The sequence below is a fragment of the Rattus norvegicus genome, chromosome 6 (assembly GCF_021556685.1).
Source record: "Rattus norvegicus strain SHRSP/BbbUtx chromosome 6, alternate assembly SHRSP_T2T, whole genome shotgun sequence".
Classification (NCBI taxonomy): Eukaryota; Metazoa; Chordata; class Mammalia; order Rodentia; family Muridae; genus Rattus; species Rattus norvegicus.
The window spans coordinates 103,203,795-103,220,431 of NC_141539.1; the positions used below are offsets into that span (position 1 = coordinate 103,203,795).

General features: G+C 42.5%; 1 long non-coding RNA gene across 1 annotated transcript in view; it reads right to left on the reverse strand.

The window, feature by feature from the left end:
* The window catches only part of LOC148005332 (uncharacterized), a 103,703-nt gene extending 89,044 nt beyond the window's left edge, over nucleotides 1-14,659 (reverse strand). The window contains exons 1-3 of the long non-coding RNA XR_015623154.1: nucleotides 14,314-14,659; nucleotides 14,066-14,162; nucleotides 12,214-12,281 (exon numbers count right to left, since the gene is read on the reverse strand). This is a non-coding gene — a long non-coding RNA (uncharacterized LOC148005332). The remainder of the gene's footprint in view (nucleotides 1-12,213; nucleotides 12,282-14,065; nucleotides 14,163-14,313) is intronic.
* Between the last annotated feature and the right edge of the window lie 1,978 nt (nucleotides 14,660-16,637).

Here is a 16,637-nt window from a genome sequence, read left to right on the forward strand (position 1 = left end):
AAAGGAGACCAAGAATAATTAATGTTAGCTGATAAAAAGGCCTGCAGGCAAAGGGCACAGGGGTCATGAAAGAGGATGATGTAACGCAAACCTTTCTAGTGTCAACTTCCTTAGAAGTTTCTTTTTCCTGTGTGTGTGGGGGGCAGGGGGTGAGCAGTGAATAAAAATGTGAGTGCTGGTTAAAATGTCAAACCACATAGGAAGCCCCATTGTTTCAGAATAGCCATTCTGACCCTACAGAAGTTGACTGTGATGTATAGTGTTCCAGACTGGGCAGGGGCTCATGTGGCTTCCTTAAACAATCTCTTTGATGTTTTTCTTTGTGAGCTTCTTGGAGTAAAACGATTGAAAGGTCTGCACTCATCATGATCAAGTGGGACTTATCTCTAAGTTACAAGGATAGTTTCACATATGCAAATCAATTTAAGAGAGATTTTGCCTGAAGAAACGGGCAAAGGACTTGAATGTGTAGTTCTCAAAAGGAGACAGAGAGGGAAGTCTAATCACTAGAGAAATGCAAAACAAAACCCTAGAGGACTTCCCCTCACATGGGTTAGAGTAACTGAATTAAACAGATGACAGATAGCAGGCATTGTTGGGATTGTGGTGAAAAGAATACACTCCAACACTGTTGGTGACAGTGAAAATTACCATACCAGTGTTGGAAAATGCTATAGAAGTTTCTCAAAAAATGAAGAATTGAATTATGATATAACTCAGTATACACCCAGAGGAGCCGAAACCAGCACGCCAAAGAGACATCTGCACTGCTGGGCTCCTTGTAGCATTATCCCAAGACACGGCAACAACCTAAGAGTTCATCAGCAGATGGATGGAATTTTTAACTGTATCGTGTGTATCAACATAATGTATTAATATCAATCAGGAACAGAAAATAAAATACTGCTGTTTTCACAAACGTGGCTGAACCCAAGGAGCATTGAGTCAAGTGGAATAAGGCAGGCACAGAAAGACAAATAGCACGTGTGCTCCCACTTCTGCGGAAAAGCTTCTGCGAATCCAGAGATGCACAACAGAATGGTGATGGGCAGGCACTTGAGGGAGGGTAGTGCTGGGGAGATACTGAGTAAAATGCACAAGGGTCGGTTAAACAGGAAGCAGTCCTAGGAACCTATTGTACAGCATGGCAACTGGCTGTAATTAACAATAAAAATGCACTTGAAAACTGCCAAGAGAGTAGATTTTAAATATTCTCATTATAGAGATGATTAAATATATGAGGTAGTAGATGTGATAATTAGCTAGATTTAATCATTCCATAATATAGACACATACGAAAACATCATATTTGTTGGTGTAATAGGATACACCTGTAATTCTGGTACTTTTGAGGTGGAGGGTCATAGACTGCAAGTTCAAGGCCAGACTTGGCTATGCATTGTCTCAAACATATACGCAGAAATTATATTGTACACATAATTTTGGGTTTTTTTTACCTAAAAATAGATACTTAAAATTCCTTTTAAAAATATTCATAGCAGCCTTGTTGATAATAGCCCAAAAATAGAAATAGCAGATATATCATTTAGCTGGTGAAAATGTAACATATCCATAAGTAGAATAGTATTTAGTCAATAATAAAATCTTACTATATGCTGCAATATAAATGAATCTTGAAAAGATTATGCCAAATGAAAGACGCATATGCTGTTTATGTCAAATGTCCAGAGTTAGCAAAGCCATAGAGACAAAGTCAGACTAGTGGTTGCACAATGAATGAGAACAGGGGACAATTCTGACTTTCTGATAACTCTTTCCCAGTGATGGAAATATTCTGAAATTAGTGGTGATGGCTGGGCAACATAATAAATGTATTAAAACCACAGCATTGCACAGCTTAAAACAGTGAGTTTTATTAAAACATGCTTATGCTGTATGTGCGTGTGTATGCTGTAGGATGATGGATGCACACATGTATGTGCAGGGGTGTCTTTCCATGCACGTACAGAAGCCAGGGTCAGATGTCTGGTGTCACCTTCTGTCACTCTCCATCTTTCTGAGACAGGGCCTCTCACTGAACCTGAAGTTCATTATTTCATCTAAACTGACTGGCCAGTGGCTGCCTCATTACTATGTGGCTCCGCACCTAAGGATGGGGAATGTATACGTATGCAGGGACCTACCCTGCTTTCAGATAGGCTTTCACAGCCAGTGCTCTGGTTCACAAAACCATCTCCCCCAGCATCATAAGACACCAGAAGAATGAAATCAGGTACCTATGAGATCCAGGATACAAATATCTTAAGACTCAAGGACTCGGAGTACCACTTAAAGGCATCTGTGGTAAGCTACATACAAGTGAATCAGACCAAGTTAGTCTGCCAAAGAAAGAGAGACAAGGCAGATATTCAAAAGAGCAGCAAAGGCTGCTCCCGGCTCTCACAGAGGAGCATAGAGCACCCCATGTGGGTCTCTGAAAGTCCCAGCTGCACATCTGGAGACCCCACACCTGTCTATGGATGCTGGTGACGATTTCTGTTACTTAGAACTAAATCGTCCCTAGGATGCATATCAGATAAATAGCAATAATTACAGCAGGTATCCCTCCCCACCTGCTCTAGTTTGCTTTCTGTTCCTGTGAGAAAGCCCATGGCCAGCTGTTTCTAGGGGAGAAAGGCTAATTTACCTTACACCTCACAGCCCATCAACAAGGGAAGTCAGGGTGGGAACTGAAGGCAGGAATCTGGAGGCAGGAACTGAAACATGGAGGAATGCTGCTTGCTCAGCATGGAGGATTAGCTTGCTCAGTCTGCTTTCCTATACAAAAGGACTACCTCTCCAAAGTGACCCCACCCACAGTGAACCGGGCCACCCCATATTAACAATTAATAAAAAAAAGTCTCACAGACTTGCCTACAGGCCACTCTAATGGAGGCATTTTCTCATTTGAGGTTCCCTCTTCCAAGTCAACCCTGGTCTGTGTCAAGTTCACAAAACAAAACAAACACCATGAACCAGCATGTCTAGGATTCTCAGAATCTCTGAAGAACCTTTAAAAAAAGAAAAGAGGTTTAAATAGCAAATATCTGAAGCTACTTAAGAAAAAAATAGGTCAAAACAAAGTGTGGTGGTATGTGGCAATAATCCCAGAACTTTAGAAGGCCAAGGCATAAACAGGAAAAGTTCCAACCTGGACTACATAGCAAGACCCTGTCTCAAAAAGAAAAGGAAAGAGATGGAGAAGGGAGGGAGGCAGGGAGGGAATAGTAATCTCATCTCACTTGAAAATTCCTGAGGCCCAAGCATGGCAGGGGCTTGACGTAACATATGTTTAGCCCAAGGGTCAGTAGGTATAAAAGAGACAGCAGCAGCTAATCTGTCCTGACACCTCATTCAATGTTTGAGAAAAGCCTTATTTCAAAAAACTGCTCTTACGTTCTCTTCCTCTGTCCTACCTGCCCTGACCTTCTTTTCAACCGCAGGCCTAAATGGTTAAATGCTGGGCAGGATGCTGGCCAAATCTACAAGAGAGGGTTGGGTCATTACAATGTCTGTCTTTTGTTAAAATCACCCACGTAAGAGCCCAGCTTTTCTCCCAACGCATAAAGTAATGTGATATATGATAGGAGACAGATCTGGTGAACACCCTCCGTAATAGCATCTGGGAAAATTAACTTCCATTGATTTGCTATTAAAATTCTACATCCATAACTACTTTGTATAATGATTTACTTGGTGGCGCTGATCTTAAGTCATGAGCTGGCAGGTGCTCGGGTACTTGTATAGAAGAGAGAACAATCCTTTTAAGGACAAGGTGGGGGGGGGCCTAAATTCAGCATCGCTGTTCACCACAAGGATCCACGAGACCAAAAACCTCTGCATTTTTCAAAGATGAGTACTTGGAAAATCAGGATGATATCTGTGAGGTCATTAGACCTAAGCCTAAATCTAATTTGAATAATCACATTTCATTCCACCCTGAGTCAGTGGAGGACCCTGATTAATAATCAGCATTTCCTACATGCCAGTGAAGTGTTTGTTGCTATAAATAGACAGAGTTAACAATCTAATTAGCTAGAGGAACTGGCAAGATGAATACTCTGTTCAGGGAGAAAGATAGATGACAAATTTTTAAGATCTGTGAGCACTGCGCTGTCCCTGACCCTAATCCATTTGCAGTTATTGTCAAAGGTCACTCTGTTAACCCTCATTTTAAAAACACCCCTTCCGGTAGCTGTTAATTTTTCTTCCTGGGGGCACCATTTCCACAATAAATATTCTGGAATGATACCATAGAACACTGGGGCCCACGGGAGGAAACATGTGGTAGACTCACTAGTCATTCCAACACTTCCACCCACAGATAGTTATAGCCTTGGACTTGCCATCCTCAGTCACCGGGCCCTGACTCTAGAGGCCAGGGAGGAAAGTTTCCGCCATTGTCCTTGTCACAGCTGTCCCTTGACCCTCCTGGAAGCTCTTTGACTCCTCCAACTACTCATCTGCAAGGGAATAAACTTTACATGGGCCAGGCCTTCTCGGACAAAGGAGTGTTTGCATCTAAATGATTTATAATTATAATCTGAGATTCGTAGTCTGATTGTGGGCGGAGAGTTTACTGTTGAACTGCTATATGCTTTAAAAATTAGTTTTTCTTAAATTTGTGCACATGTATCATGTATGTAGATTGACTCTCCTCTCCTTTCTCCTCTCTCGTTTCTTTCCTCTCCCCCACTACACTGCTTCCTCTTCCCCTCGACATGTTCCTCATAAGCTTCCATGCCATTTTTCATTGAGTGTGTCCCATTAACTAGGGACAGACTGCATGGGCACACATAGGGTTCATTTACTTGAACAAGGGCACCTTATCAGTGGCTACACCACTGAAGACTATAACTCCCCCTTCCATGGTGACCATGAACAGTCTATACTTCCTTAGGGAGGGGTGGGGTGGGACCTCATGAATCCCTGCCCCATTCATGATGCGATGTTGATGGACCCTGTCTTGTCCCTATGTTGTGCTTGTGGTCCCTGGCTGCAGTGTGTTCATGTGGAAACACATCTTTGATGACAGTAGGACATATCTGTCTTCCTCTTTTTCCTCCATTTGTATTTCATTTGCAATTAAATGTCTCCTTTACTTCTCTTCTTCCTCAACAGGGGGTAGCTGATTTCCCAGCTAACAGCACTGATCGCTCTTGTTTAGTCAGTCTCTGGCCTTCACAGAATACTTCAAAGATGGGATCTCTGTTGTTTGTCTAAGTGCACGCAGCATGAGGAGCATGAGGTGTGAGAGGAGGGCCTGGGGGACATGTGGCTGCTCTTCCTACTGCCAAAATTCTCCACAGAGTACTCTGTATCTATGGCTTGGACTTCTGTCTTCATCACTGTGCCAGGTGTCACCAATGGCATCTTGGGGACAAGGTGTCATTTCTATGGCTTTGTGAAGCACCCACCACCACTGAATGTCCTTTTCATCCTTCCAAGCCTCCAATCCCTTCATTCCTTTCATTTTCCCTTGAACAGTTTTGTGCTATGGATGCCAGTTAGAGCTGATCTCAGGTAAGTGTGCACCCAGTAATTTTATACGAAAGTTTATTTGTTACTAATCTGAAATTCAGATTTAGTGGGATGTCCTTTGTTTTATCAGGCAGCCCTACTTGGTGATGATAGATTTTTGTCTCTTTCCCCCCAGGCTTCAGACTTTGCACCTATTACTTCCTTTGTCCTCACTCATCCCTTGCTGAATTTATCTTTTGTACCAGGCTCAACCAACACATCACTTCTAGATCACCTTTCTCCTTCCTCTGAACTCTTTAAACATATTCAGCAGTTTTATATGCCTCCCTGTCACATACATCTCTTCTATTGTCTTAAATTATTATTCAAGCCTTCCCTGTGTTGGTTATTTGTTGCTTACACTTGATTTTTAAACTCCTTAAGGTCACAATTCTTCAGATTCCCAAGTCCTGTTCGCCCAGCCCACTGATGAGCTGCCAACAACTTAGGAAATCCCCAGCCTTTATTTTCTACGCATCAAATAATCTCTTACATTTTTATCCCACACTGCTGCCTGGAACTGTTTCTGCTACATTTCAGTTTGCTCATTCTCACTCCTCAGGAAGCATGACCCACCTCTTCCCCCTCCTCATTCTTAGCCGATGACCTTGCTTCCCACACGGCTAGAAAAATAGAAAAAAAAAAAACAGCAATCAGAAAAAAAAATCCCATGAGCTCTCACTTGTATAACAAACAACCTAGCTAGCTGTGTCTGTCCCATACATCCTGTCTTCCCTCTAGTGACAGGGAATCCACTCAAGGCTCCTTTTTAAGGCTCAGCCCCTCCCCCTGTGCACTGGCTCGATTCTCAAGAGCTGCTCAAGGACATTGCCACAGCAAGTCTCTTTTCTGTCCCCTAGATCCTTTTTCTTCTTTGTGAAGGCTGCTGCCATTACCATGTTTCAGTATTTCCCTCTTTAATAAGTAAACAAAAAGACGAACCTCTCTCTTCTTGACATCAAATCACCTTGCAGCTATTTTTCTGCCCCTTTGCAGAAAAAAAAAATTCCTCCAAAGAGTTTGTCCTGAATTTCCACTTCGCCTGCTAACATTTTCCTTTGAATCCACTATAATCACGATTTTGTCCCACCTACGCCTCTACTGCTCTCATCAAGGTTACTTATTAATCACCCCCTAAATTGCTACACTGAAGGATAACAGCTCGGCCCTGCCTGACTCCACCAGTCAGCAGTGTGTGAACGAGTTTATTGCTTTACCAATTGCCCCTCTCTCTTCTATGCGATAAGTTTTCAAACGTTCTTGAAATAGCCCCTTCTCTTAGCTTCTACATCATCACTTCTTGCATGCTAGAAGTCTGAAATCAAGGTGTCAGCAGGACATGCTCCCGTTGAAGCTTCTAAGAGTTTCCAAAGAAACCTTGCTTTTCCTCTTTCTGTGTCCCAGAGTTTGCTCTTAATCCTTGACAATCTTTAACTTACAGATATATCACTCCAGACTCTATCCCTAACACTGCATAGCATCCACCCAATCTATCAGTGCTTGAATCCAAATTGCCTTTTATAAGGACATCTTCTTGTTGGGCAAAGATAAATCCAGATCTAGTATGACCTCATCATCTTTTGATTACATTCCGCAAAAGCCCCATTCCAAAGAAAGTCTCTTTTCACAGGTGTTAGGAGTAAAGCCTTGAGTGCCTTGGGGGAGGAAGGCAGTTCAACTCACGACAGTATCTAAGGGGTCTGGAAACATGCTCTAAGAGTCAAGTCAGAAATGGAAGTTTTAACATTGCTAGAAGGTGTGTATGTCCAAAGTCAGCCCGGCCGTGCAATGGATCAGACACATGTCAGGGTTTCCTTAAAACTGAAAACAAGCAAAGAACATTCTACCTAAAGGCGTGAAATTGTCATCCTGGTGGGAAAGGGTTTGGCAGAACGCCCTTGCTTCACTAAGAAGCAGATTGATCCATAGAGTAATCTACTTTAATCAGTGTTATGTAATCCTGCAAAAGGGCATGCAATGCAAGCTGGGATGCAAAGAGGAGGCAGAGCTCAGGAGGCAGAGCTCGGGGAGGCATCTTGCCCTACATTGTTATGCGGTGCTACTGCGCAGCTGGCACACCTTTCTGCCTGCTCTGCCTCTAGCACCTCGCCAGCCCGGCAACTAACCCACTTTAGTCAGACTTTCCAATGGTAAGGCAGGTTCTATATTTAGACAGTGTTCTCTGCCTGAGGGTGAACTGAACTGGCTGCAGTGTCATACCTTGACACAGCTCTGCTCCTTTGCTTTGTGTTGGTTGTGGGGACCCTCAGCCTTCTCTGGAACAGGAACTTAACGTGTTCTAAGAGCTAGCGCGACTTCCGAAGCTCATCAAAATCAATTCCTTTTCATAGCATCTAAGTGTCAACGTTGGAGCCTGAGTTGGAGTCAGTCTTAGTATTTCTTAACTGTGTATCTTTGGACCAGATCTTTTGTCTATGCCCCATTTAGAAAATGTAGACACTAGTAGTATTTGCCTCAAAGGTCATAAACTAATAAGAAGATGCATTCAAAGCTTCATAACGCTTTTTGGCACATAGTAAATGTAGAAGAGATTTTTGACTATTCCTATTGTCTTTGTATCAGGCCATCCCACTAAGACTCAGAGACATGATGCGGCTGTCCAGGTTAAGCATCAATTTAGTACACAGTCAGATCTGGAATTGCTCTGCCAGGGCACTCCTCTCTTATTAGGTCCACAGTTGGCACACTTAGACTAGCTCCCGTGAGATAGATAAGAAAGGTAGGAGTCATGCCTCACGAACTCCATGGGCTCTGGCTTTAATTTGTTTCCCAGACTGCCTAATTGTCACTGTGAAAGCCTGGAGACGGTCCTAAGGGAATGAGATAATAACAGTAACAGCAAGTTAGATTGGAGGGGTGTGAGATTAAAGGCAAGAGTATCACTTAGTGGCCATTACAGTAGTCCAGCCGGTAATGATGAGATGGGAAGAAAGAATGGGGAAATTAAGTTTATTAAAAAAAATCACAATAAACTAAGATGGTTTATTACCAACAGAAGTGCAAAGCCAGTAAGTTAAGTGCTTTCTCATTTAGAGCATGAAGGCAGACTCTAGACTTGTGAGGCCAGTTTGGTAAGAGTTTGTGGTCACTTCACCCAGTTAGAAATTAAGAGGAAAAGAAAACTGCTAGGATGATTCCAGAACTACTTCAATCCTATGAAGAAGGAGAAGAGGAAACAAAGGAGAAGATGCCCCTCAAGCTACTACCTCCAGGTAAGAGAATGGTAACAACCAAACATTGACAAGCCCAAGAAAGTATTGGTTTACACAGATAAGGGGGTCCCATGTTGCTGAATAGAACAAGCATTTTGAAGAAAAGCACACATAGCATTTCCCTCAAGACAAAGAAGGAAACTTATATTTGGAAAAAGAGAGGAAAGGTTTCTGAGGGTAAACAAGATGGCCCAGTAGGTAGAGGTTCCTACCACAAAGCCTGACAACTTGAGTTTGATCCCTAAGCTCCATTTGAAATATGAAGAAATAGAGAGCTGACTTTTGCAAGTTGTCCTCTGACCTCCACATACATGCTGTGGCATGTGTGTGTGCATACACACACACACACACACACACACACACACACACACACCTATAAAATAAATAAGTAGATGGAATTATTTTTTTCCATATCTCTGTATCCCATTCACATCAGTTCACCAGGTCACAGTCTTAGGCCTCGCATTAGAACTCAAATTGTTAAGGGTTGAAACCAGGTGCCCCACCTTACGTAGAAGGTTCCTGTGGTGGTTAGGTGTGGTCAGGGTAGGTAATTGGATATGAAGATAAGGGGAGATAAAACCTTGAGGGTGACTGCCTGATTTCTGAGCATCAGTTTGGAAGATAGAAGCCTTCCCCAAACTTAGAATAAACAAAATGTGCTCCTAATATCCAGTTCTTATTCCGAACTCCAGGTTAGACTTGACTTCACCATGATCCTCCTGTCTCAAATTCCTGACTTCTGGGATTTCAGATATGCACCACCATGTGCTGCCAAATTTTTGGCTTTCATATCTACTTCCTAATAGAAGCCTTGAAACATCCCACAAGTCACACTGATTGTTATCGTTACAGATATAAGAACGAAGATTCGGAGCCATTGCAGACTTGACATCACATCTAAGTGCATTTTCAAAGCTCTCTGGGTCACGGCAGAAGGTCTGACAGGAAAAGAGAACCAAATGTAAAGAAGAAAGCCTCACAAAGACAGCTTTGAGTGGGTAGCTCGAAATGCCCATCCAACTGGCAGGGTAAGGGAACATCCTAGCCTCACTCTATTCCTGGTTTGACAGCCCCAAGATGGGAACATTTGGCAAAATACAGAATCTACCTAAGTGCTCATCAACAAATATCCATCCTTAGTGAAGGAAATCCTGCTATGGGTGACCTAGAACACATTATGCCGAGTGAAATAGCCAGGTACAAGAAGATGCATACTGCATGTTTTCACAAACATATGGAATCTGCGGAGGGCGAGTGGACAGTCGGCACAGAGACTGGGGTTGGGGATGAGAAATGCTGACCGAGCTATACAAAATTTCATTTAGATGGGAGGATTTGTTTTCAAAATCTGCTGTCCAACATGATAATCAAAGGTGATAATGGTGCACTGCCTATCTCAAAGCAATTAAAGAAAAAACTGTGTTCATCAGTGTCATGAAATCGTTCTACAGTATATTAAATCATCACATTGTTCTGCTTTAAGCATGTATGGTTGCCAGTTAAAAATAAATGTTGTGGGTGGGGGGAGGAGTAGGTAAACCTTTGAAAAATCCTAAAACAAATCCATTCGTGTGCTCACAGGTATGTTTAGTGTGTGCTATTAACAAGCTGGTTGTGTTCTAAATGCAAGGATACAGCAAGGGCATCGCAGAGTTCGTGCTCAGAGAAGGCAAATCCTAAACTAACAAGTAAGAAGTATTCACAGCTCAGTGTGGTGGCACAGGCCTATAATCCCAGCACTCCAGACTCAGAGACTACAGGAATACAAATTCCAGACCAACCTTGGGCTGCATAGCAATTCCAGGCCAACCTGACAAGATCAGGTTCAGACAGAAGAAGGAGAGGGAGGGAGGGAAGAAGGGAGGAAGGAAGGGAAAGAGAGAGGGAGGAAGAAAGAGAGAGGGAGGAAGAAAGAGAGGGAGAGAGAGATCATTTCAGAAGAGTCACTAAGTGCTACACATAAAATTGCTACAGAAAGCCTCTGCAGTCAGAATGCTGAGAGGTTCGCTTTTATTCTAGGCTCAAGGGAAAACAAGTGTAGTGTTTGGGCAGAAGAGTGATTTTTCTTTTAATTTATGCTTTTACATTTTCCTTTAGTTGTGGCACGGAGACGGGATGGTGGGGCAGCACCAACGATAGCTGGAGGAGCACTCTGCAGCTTAAGAATTACCTGAGAGCAGCTTCAGTTGGGGTAAAAGCAGCAGAACTTGGAGAAAGTGGATGAATATGGCATAGCCCATATTTTGGGCAAAGCACTAATGGACTGGATGTAGACCAGCAAAAAAGAAAAATGTGGGGACTGAGAATAACTCCTGGAGCTAAGTCCTTGTCTGTCCTGGTAAGAGGCGATAGCTTCCAGCTCAGGCAAGGAACACAGTGAGTCAAAGCAACCAGAGCTGCAAAGCTGAACACAGAACCAGGAAGGAGCCAAAAGCTTCACTGACTGTAAATGTGAATTCTGTTTTCACCACTGATGGTTTTATATATATTCGCAAGTTTCCCGACATCTCTGAGCGTGCGTGTATTTGCTGTGCCTGTGTCCCAAGATTGCCATGCTTCACATAAAACACTTAACACAGTAGTAGGATGTAGTAACTGTTAACAAGCACTAGACTGCTGCATTATTTTAAGATTTATTTTTAATTATGTGACTGTGTGCCTGGGTGTGGGTGTGTGTACATGAGTGCCGGTGTCCTCAAAGGCCAAAAGAGGAGATTGTATTCCCTGGAACTGGAATTAGGGATAGGGTGAGCCAGCCACCAGATAGGGGTTTTGGGAACCATTTCAGGTCCTCTGGAAAAGCAGGAAACATTCTGACTATTTCTCCAATCCCGTTCTTACTTTCATTAATAATTATTTGCAAGGAAATGAGTTGTTATGTGTTGGTTCCTCACTGTGCTTGACTTCTAGATCCCTTCCTTCTCACTCCTTACCACATTTCTAACTTCATGATATCTGAAAATAGTGTCCCTGAGTTGGGTTCACAAAGAGAAAGCAATCGTTCACCTGTCCTCCGGGTGCTCACGCTACGCCAACACCAGGCTTCTAAATCTACCCCAGGCATTCTTGCCAGAGACATCTGGCAACTACAATGTTTTCACAGACTACCCCAGCCAACCCTGCTCAAGCTAATGAGAGTTTCCTTGATTATACTGGCATATTTACAAGCACAACTCAAGTGTTAATGTTATACAATAAAGTGTGGTTATTCATGAATGGGGTTTACATTGGAACGTAGATGCATTCATTATCTGATTGATTAGAGTTTGCAAGTTTAAATACATAGCAATGAGAAGATGATGATGATAATAGATAGATAGATAGATAGATAGATAGATAGATAGATAGATAGATAGATGATAGATAGATAGACTACAACATGTAGGAAAAATTTATCAGAACCCAGTTTTTACTGTATTATGGAATCAAAGCATCGTGATACGACATTTACTCTAACCTCACATGGTATATACTGCAAAAGGTCCTGTTCTTGTCTTGTGGGCAAAGATCCACTGATCTCTGGTCCTGCAGAAATCAAAATTGGAACAGAGGTAGAAACTAGGCATACTCAGGTCCTGCTGGAGCTGAAGGCCTCCTCTTATCACTACCTTTTAAAAAATTCTAGTCATAGCAACTGACATTGATTTCAGGTCCTGTTAATAGGTCACAACTCCTAGTTTAAAAAGCTATTGCCATAGTAAGTTTTTGTCAACTTGATACAACCTAGAGATGCCCAAGAAGAAGAAGAAACCTCAGTTGAGGCATTGCCTCCATCAGACTGGCCCATGGCACGCCTGTGGGCCATTTCCCGATTTCTGATTGTACCTGGGCTCTATAATTGGGGGGAGAGCCATAATGGGGGGAGGATGGGGAGGGGAACACCCATATAGAAGGGGAGGGGGAAGGGTTAGGGGGATGTTGGCCTGGAAACTGGGAAAGGGAATAACAATTGAAATGTAAATAAGCAATACCCAAGTTAATAAAGATAGAGGGGGGAAAAAGGCATTTGAGCAAACGGTACACAACGTTCTCTGTTTCTGTTCCTGCTTCTAGGTTCCTGCCTTGAGCTCCTGCCTTAGCTTCCCTTTGATGGGTCTGAAAGCCAAATACCCACCTACTCCCAAAAGCCAAACAACCCACACCCCTCCTCCAGTGCTTTCAGTCATGTCTCATCACACCAACAGAGAAGCAAAGAAGGGCAAGTTTGCTACAGGTCTCGGCTCACTGGCTTTTATAGAGTCAATGCTTGCTTCTCAGAGCACTGACGTCTGTAGCCTCCCCCGTGAGGTGGGCCACGATTCCCATGCATTAGAGCTCTCTGCAACTGGATAAGGCACTTGTTTCTTGCAAATTTTCAAAGATGCTTTCAGTTCAAGTGCTTGCCCATCTGTTAAGACCTATTTATTGCTTTTTAAGAGAAAAAAAATTAGCAGCACATTAGGGATTCCAGGCTCGTGCTAACCAGGATTTCCCCCTCCTTGTGGAAGCCTTCCATCTGTCTGCCCTCTTTTGGACACAACTCAACTAGGATCAGATAGCTCATCAAACCAAATGTGGGTGCTGTCAAAAATATGCCAAACTATTGTGTCACTTGCTTTATTTTTTTAAGGAGAATTAAAATCATATTTAACATAATGAGTTGTTTGTTTTGGTGCCTTCTTTTCCTCTCGTTGCAGAAACCTCAGTTTACTGCTGTACGCAGCAGCCCTCCAAGTCTCATCCCAGTGTCTTCATGCAAGCTAGGTAAGACCATTCCACCAGAACATAGACCAGTGATGGATTAAAAAAAACCACAGTGGGGCAAGAGGAAACCAAGGGCTCTAATCCTGAATCTCACTGAATCAGGACCATTAATGTGAGAGCAATTACCTCATCCGGCTTGTTTTGTAGCCCTTGCAACACCTAGCCCAAAGGAGGGTGATGCTCTTCTAGACTCCAATCCCCACAATGATGAGTCATTTAATCTCTGACTAGTTCTCTTGCATGATGTAACTTTGATATTTAAAGTAATAGCTGGAACAGTAGGAACAGCTACCTACATTCCAATGATTTTTGAAGTGTTATCAGAAATTGAAGGTCATATAATAGAAGATAAAGAGTTCAGTAGTTACTGCCAAGTTACTAAACAACAGAGCCTGGTGTCTAATGGTGAACTCTTCCTTCCCCCACCAGATGGAATCCCATGGTCTCAGTTCCCTGGCCCCGTCACAGCCATGAAGAAATGGATAACCTCTCTAACCCTCACTTTCCTCGTTAGGTTAACTGGAGATTAATAACAGCAAGTCATACGGAGCATTTAATATACTCACTTGCAAAAATTAAGCGCACAACCGGAGAACGCCATGGTTATTGTTGTGAAAGGAAGTGGAAATGTCTTGTCGAAGCAGAGTAATCCAAATGTGAAATCTGGAAGACAAAAAGGGAAGAAAAAGTAATAAGGAGATGTACTTGAGAAAAATCTGATTGCAAAATCGAATGCTTAGGTTGGAAAGGTAGTGAGTGCCACAGTGCAAAGTAAGAGGCTGGGGAAGCTGGGGAAGCAAAGCTAGAAAATTACCTCAAATGGAGTCTTTAGGAAGTACTGTTTTCCTGAGTCTGTAATGCCACCGTGCTGGGTCCTGCTTAATCATGCAAATATCTTGTCATCTAATCACAGGAGCCTATCAAAGCAGGCGCTTATTTTTCAATTTCACTTCACACCATTTTCCTCTATCTCTTCTGGTTGCTTTCTGATTCTGGAGAGACCTCTTCAAGAAAGCTAATTTTTTGTTTACTCAAAATATGCTTGTTGTGGGCTCTGTCTCCACTAAGACCCACTCTTGTTCTATAATGCTAAATCGCTTTCTGTGGTTCTAATCAGTGTGCCCCTCGAGTAGTACTTAAGTATTCTACATACGGTATCTGAAACAGAAATAATTAAAGAGGAGGGCAGTCCCTGTAGACTAAAAATAACTGTGGTAGCATTCCGATTAGGTTTGAGCAATGCAAGTTGCTGCACTGAGATAAACTATTTACCTGGTTTGCCCATTTCTTAAATAAGAATCCTGTCTGCAGCTTTCAGCTAAGCCCAGTGACTCTTCTAATGCCATCTGACAGGGTTCTTTCAAGGCAAGGCTTCTAAAATGCATCTCCTAAATACCTAGGAAGACTATCTTCCCAGTCCAAATCAAACCACCTCTAAGATGCATACATTTATGAAAAGAAAGGATTCAATTGAGTTGTGCTTTCTCAGTGATTTGCTTTACTATTTCTGTCTTTATTTCTAGTCTTGATTGGTTATCATTTGGCAGTAGGTTCCCAGCCTCTTCACCAAGTATTAACCAATAAACAAAATGCGCCAATAGAATGTAATTTAAAGAAATCCTTCTCTTAAATATATGTGTGTGTGTGCATGCATGTGTGTGTATGTGTGTGTGTGCGTGTGTGCATGTGTGTGTGTGTGAAGTAAGCATTATTTTATAATGATAAATAATAGGCTCCTAATTTATTGATGTTATATTTAAATTTCTGCAGAATATTTTGTTTAAAGTAAAATCTCGAGGTTGTATTAAGATATTAGTAACTTTTTCCAGAGCGTTCTGGCAAGGTAGATAGCGTGTCGCAATATTAGTTCCCTGACCTGCTAATGGCAATGAAAGAACCTACCTCGAGATGTGTGAGGATTCGAAGTGATAATGGTCCGGCTTATGGTGAGCACTTGAAAAGGGCTAGCTATTATCATCGGAGTCTCTAAAGGGGAGCACGAAGCTGAAGGAGTGGAATGGTAAGAAATCTGGAAAATACTTCAGACTAAACAGCCAATTACTGTCTTTCCCCCAGTATGTGTGGCTTTGCGGGGGAGGAGTGGGGGGATTCTAAAAACTTAAATTTCTGTCTCATTGGAAAACTTCTCTGCTCTGCTGATTCCCTGCTGTGTCATTTGGTTGAGTGGAGAACCTGGCTTATTTCACTCAAGCATTAGTTGAGGCTAAGCCTGTATTGACAGCTAATAATGGCACATATTAATGAGGTGAGAAAAAATAAATGAGGTCATATGAGGCTGGCATCTTAAGTGTTTGCTTAATGATACTATTTCCTGAGGATATTAGACAACTTATGGAAAACACTCCCTTCAAGTCACTGTTTTTAAATATTCTATGATTTAACCCAACACTGTTCCTATGATTCCCTGAAAACTGTACAAATACTCACATCTTCAATCATAAATCGCTTTTCTCAAAGCTGAAGGGGCTGTATAGCTTGCATGCCTACAAACTTGATCCAATTGTTTGGGAAACTATTACTGGTTCTTTCCTAGTTTATATGCGTTGGACTACAGGTTATATACGTAGGTTACAGGCCCTGCTGGCATTGTATATAATGTACACAGGCTGCGTATTTCCCTCACAGTGGCCTGGAAACACTGTAATCTTGCATCATATCTGGAAACCCTGAGATTTATCTGTCATCAGTTCTTTTCCGACAGAAAGCCTGGTGCAGTCTCTTGCCTAAGGCAGCCTTCCGCATATAACTGACAAGGTTCTTCTGAAGTATATTTCTGCCTTGCAGCTCTTCCTGAATCTGGGTTCTAGCCATTTGACTTCCCAAAGGGAAAGAGAAAAGAGCCAAAATTAAATCAGCAAGACTGCCTGATTATAAGATACTTAGGGGGAAAGGGAGGAAAAAAAACTTTAAAATCTATCGAGAGCCATTGAGATGGCTCAGGAGGCAAAGGTGCTCACTGCCAAGCCTATGGACCTGAGATCAATCCCCAGAACCCACATGGTAGGAGAAGAAAACCAACTCCCACAAGCTGGTGTCTGACCTCCACACATGCCAACACACACGCACGCACAAGCGCACACGCGCACACACACAGTAAAACTGTTGTCACCACATAGT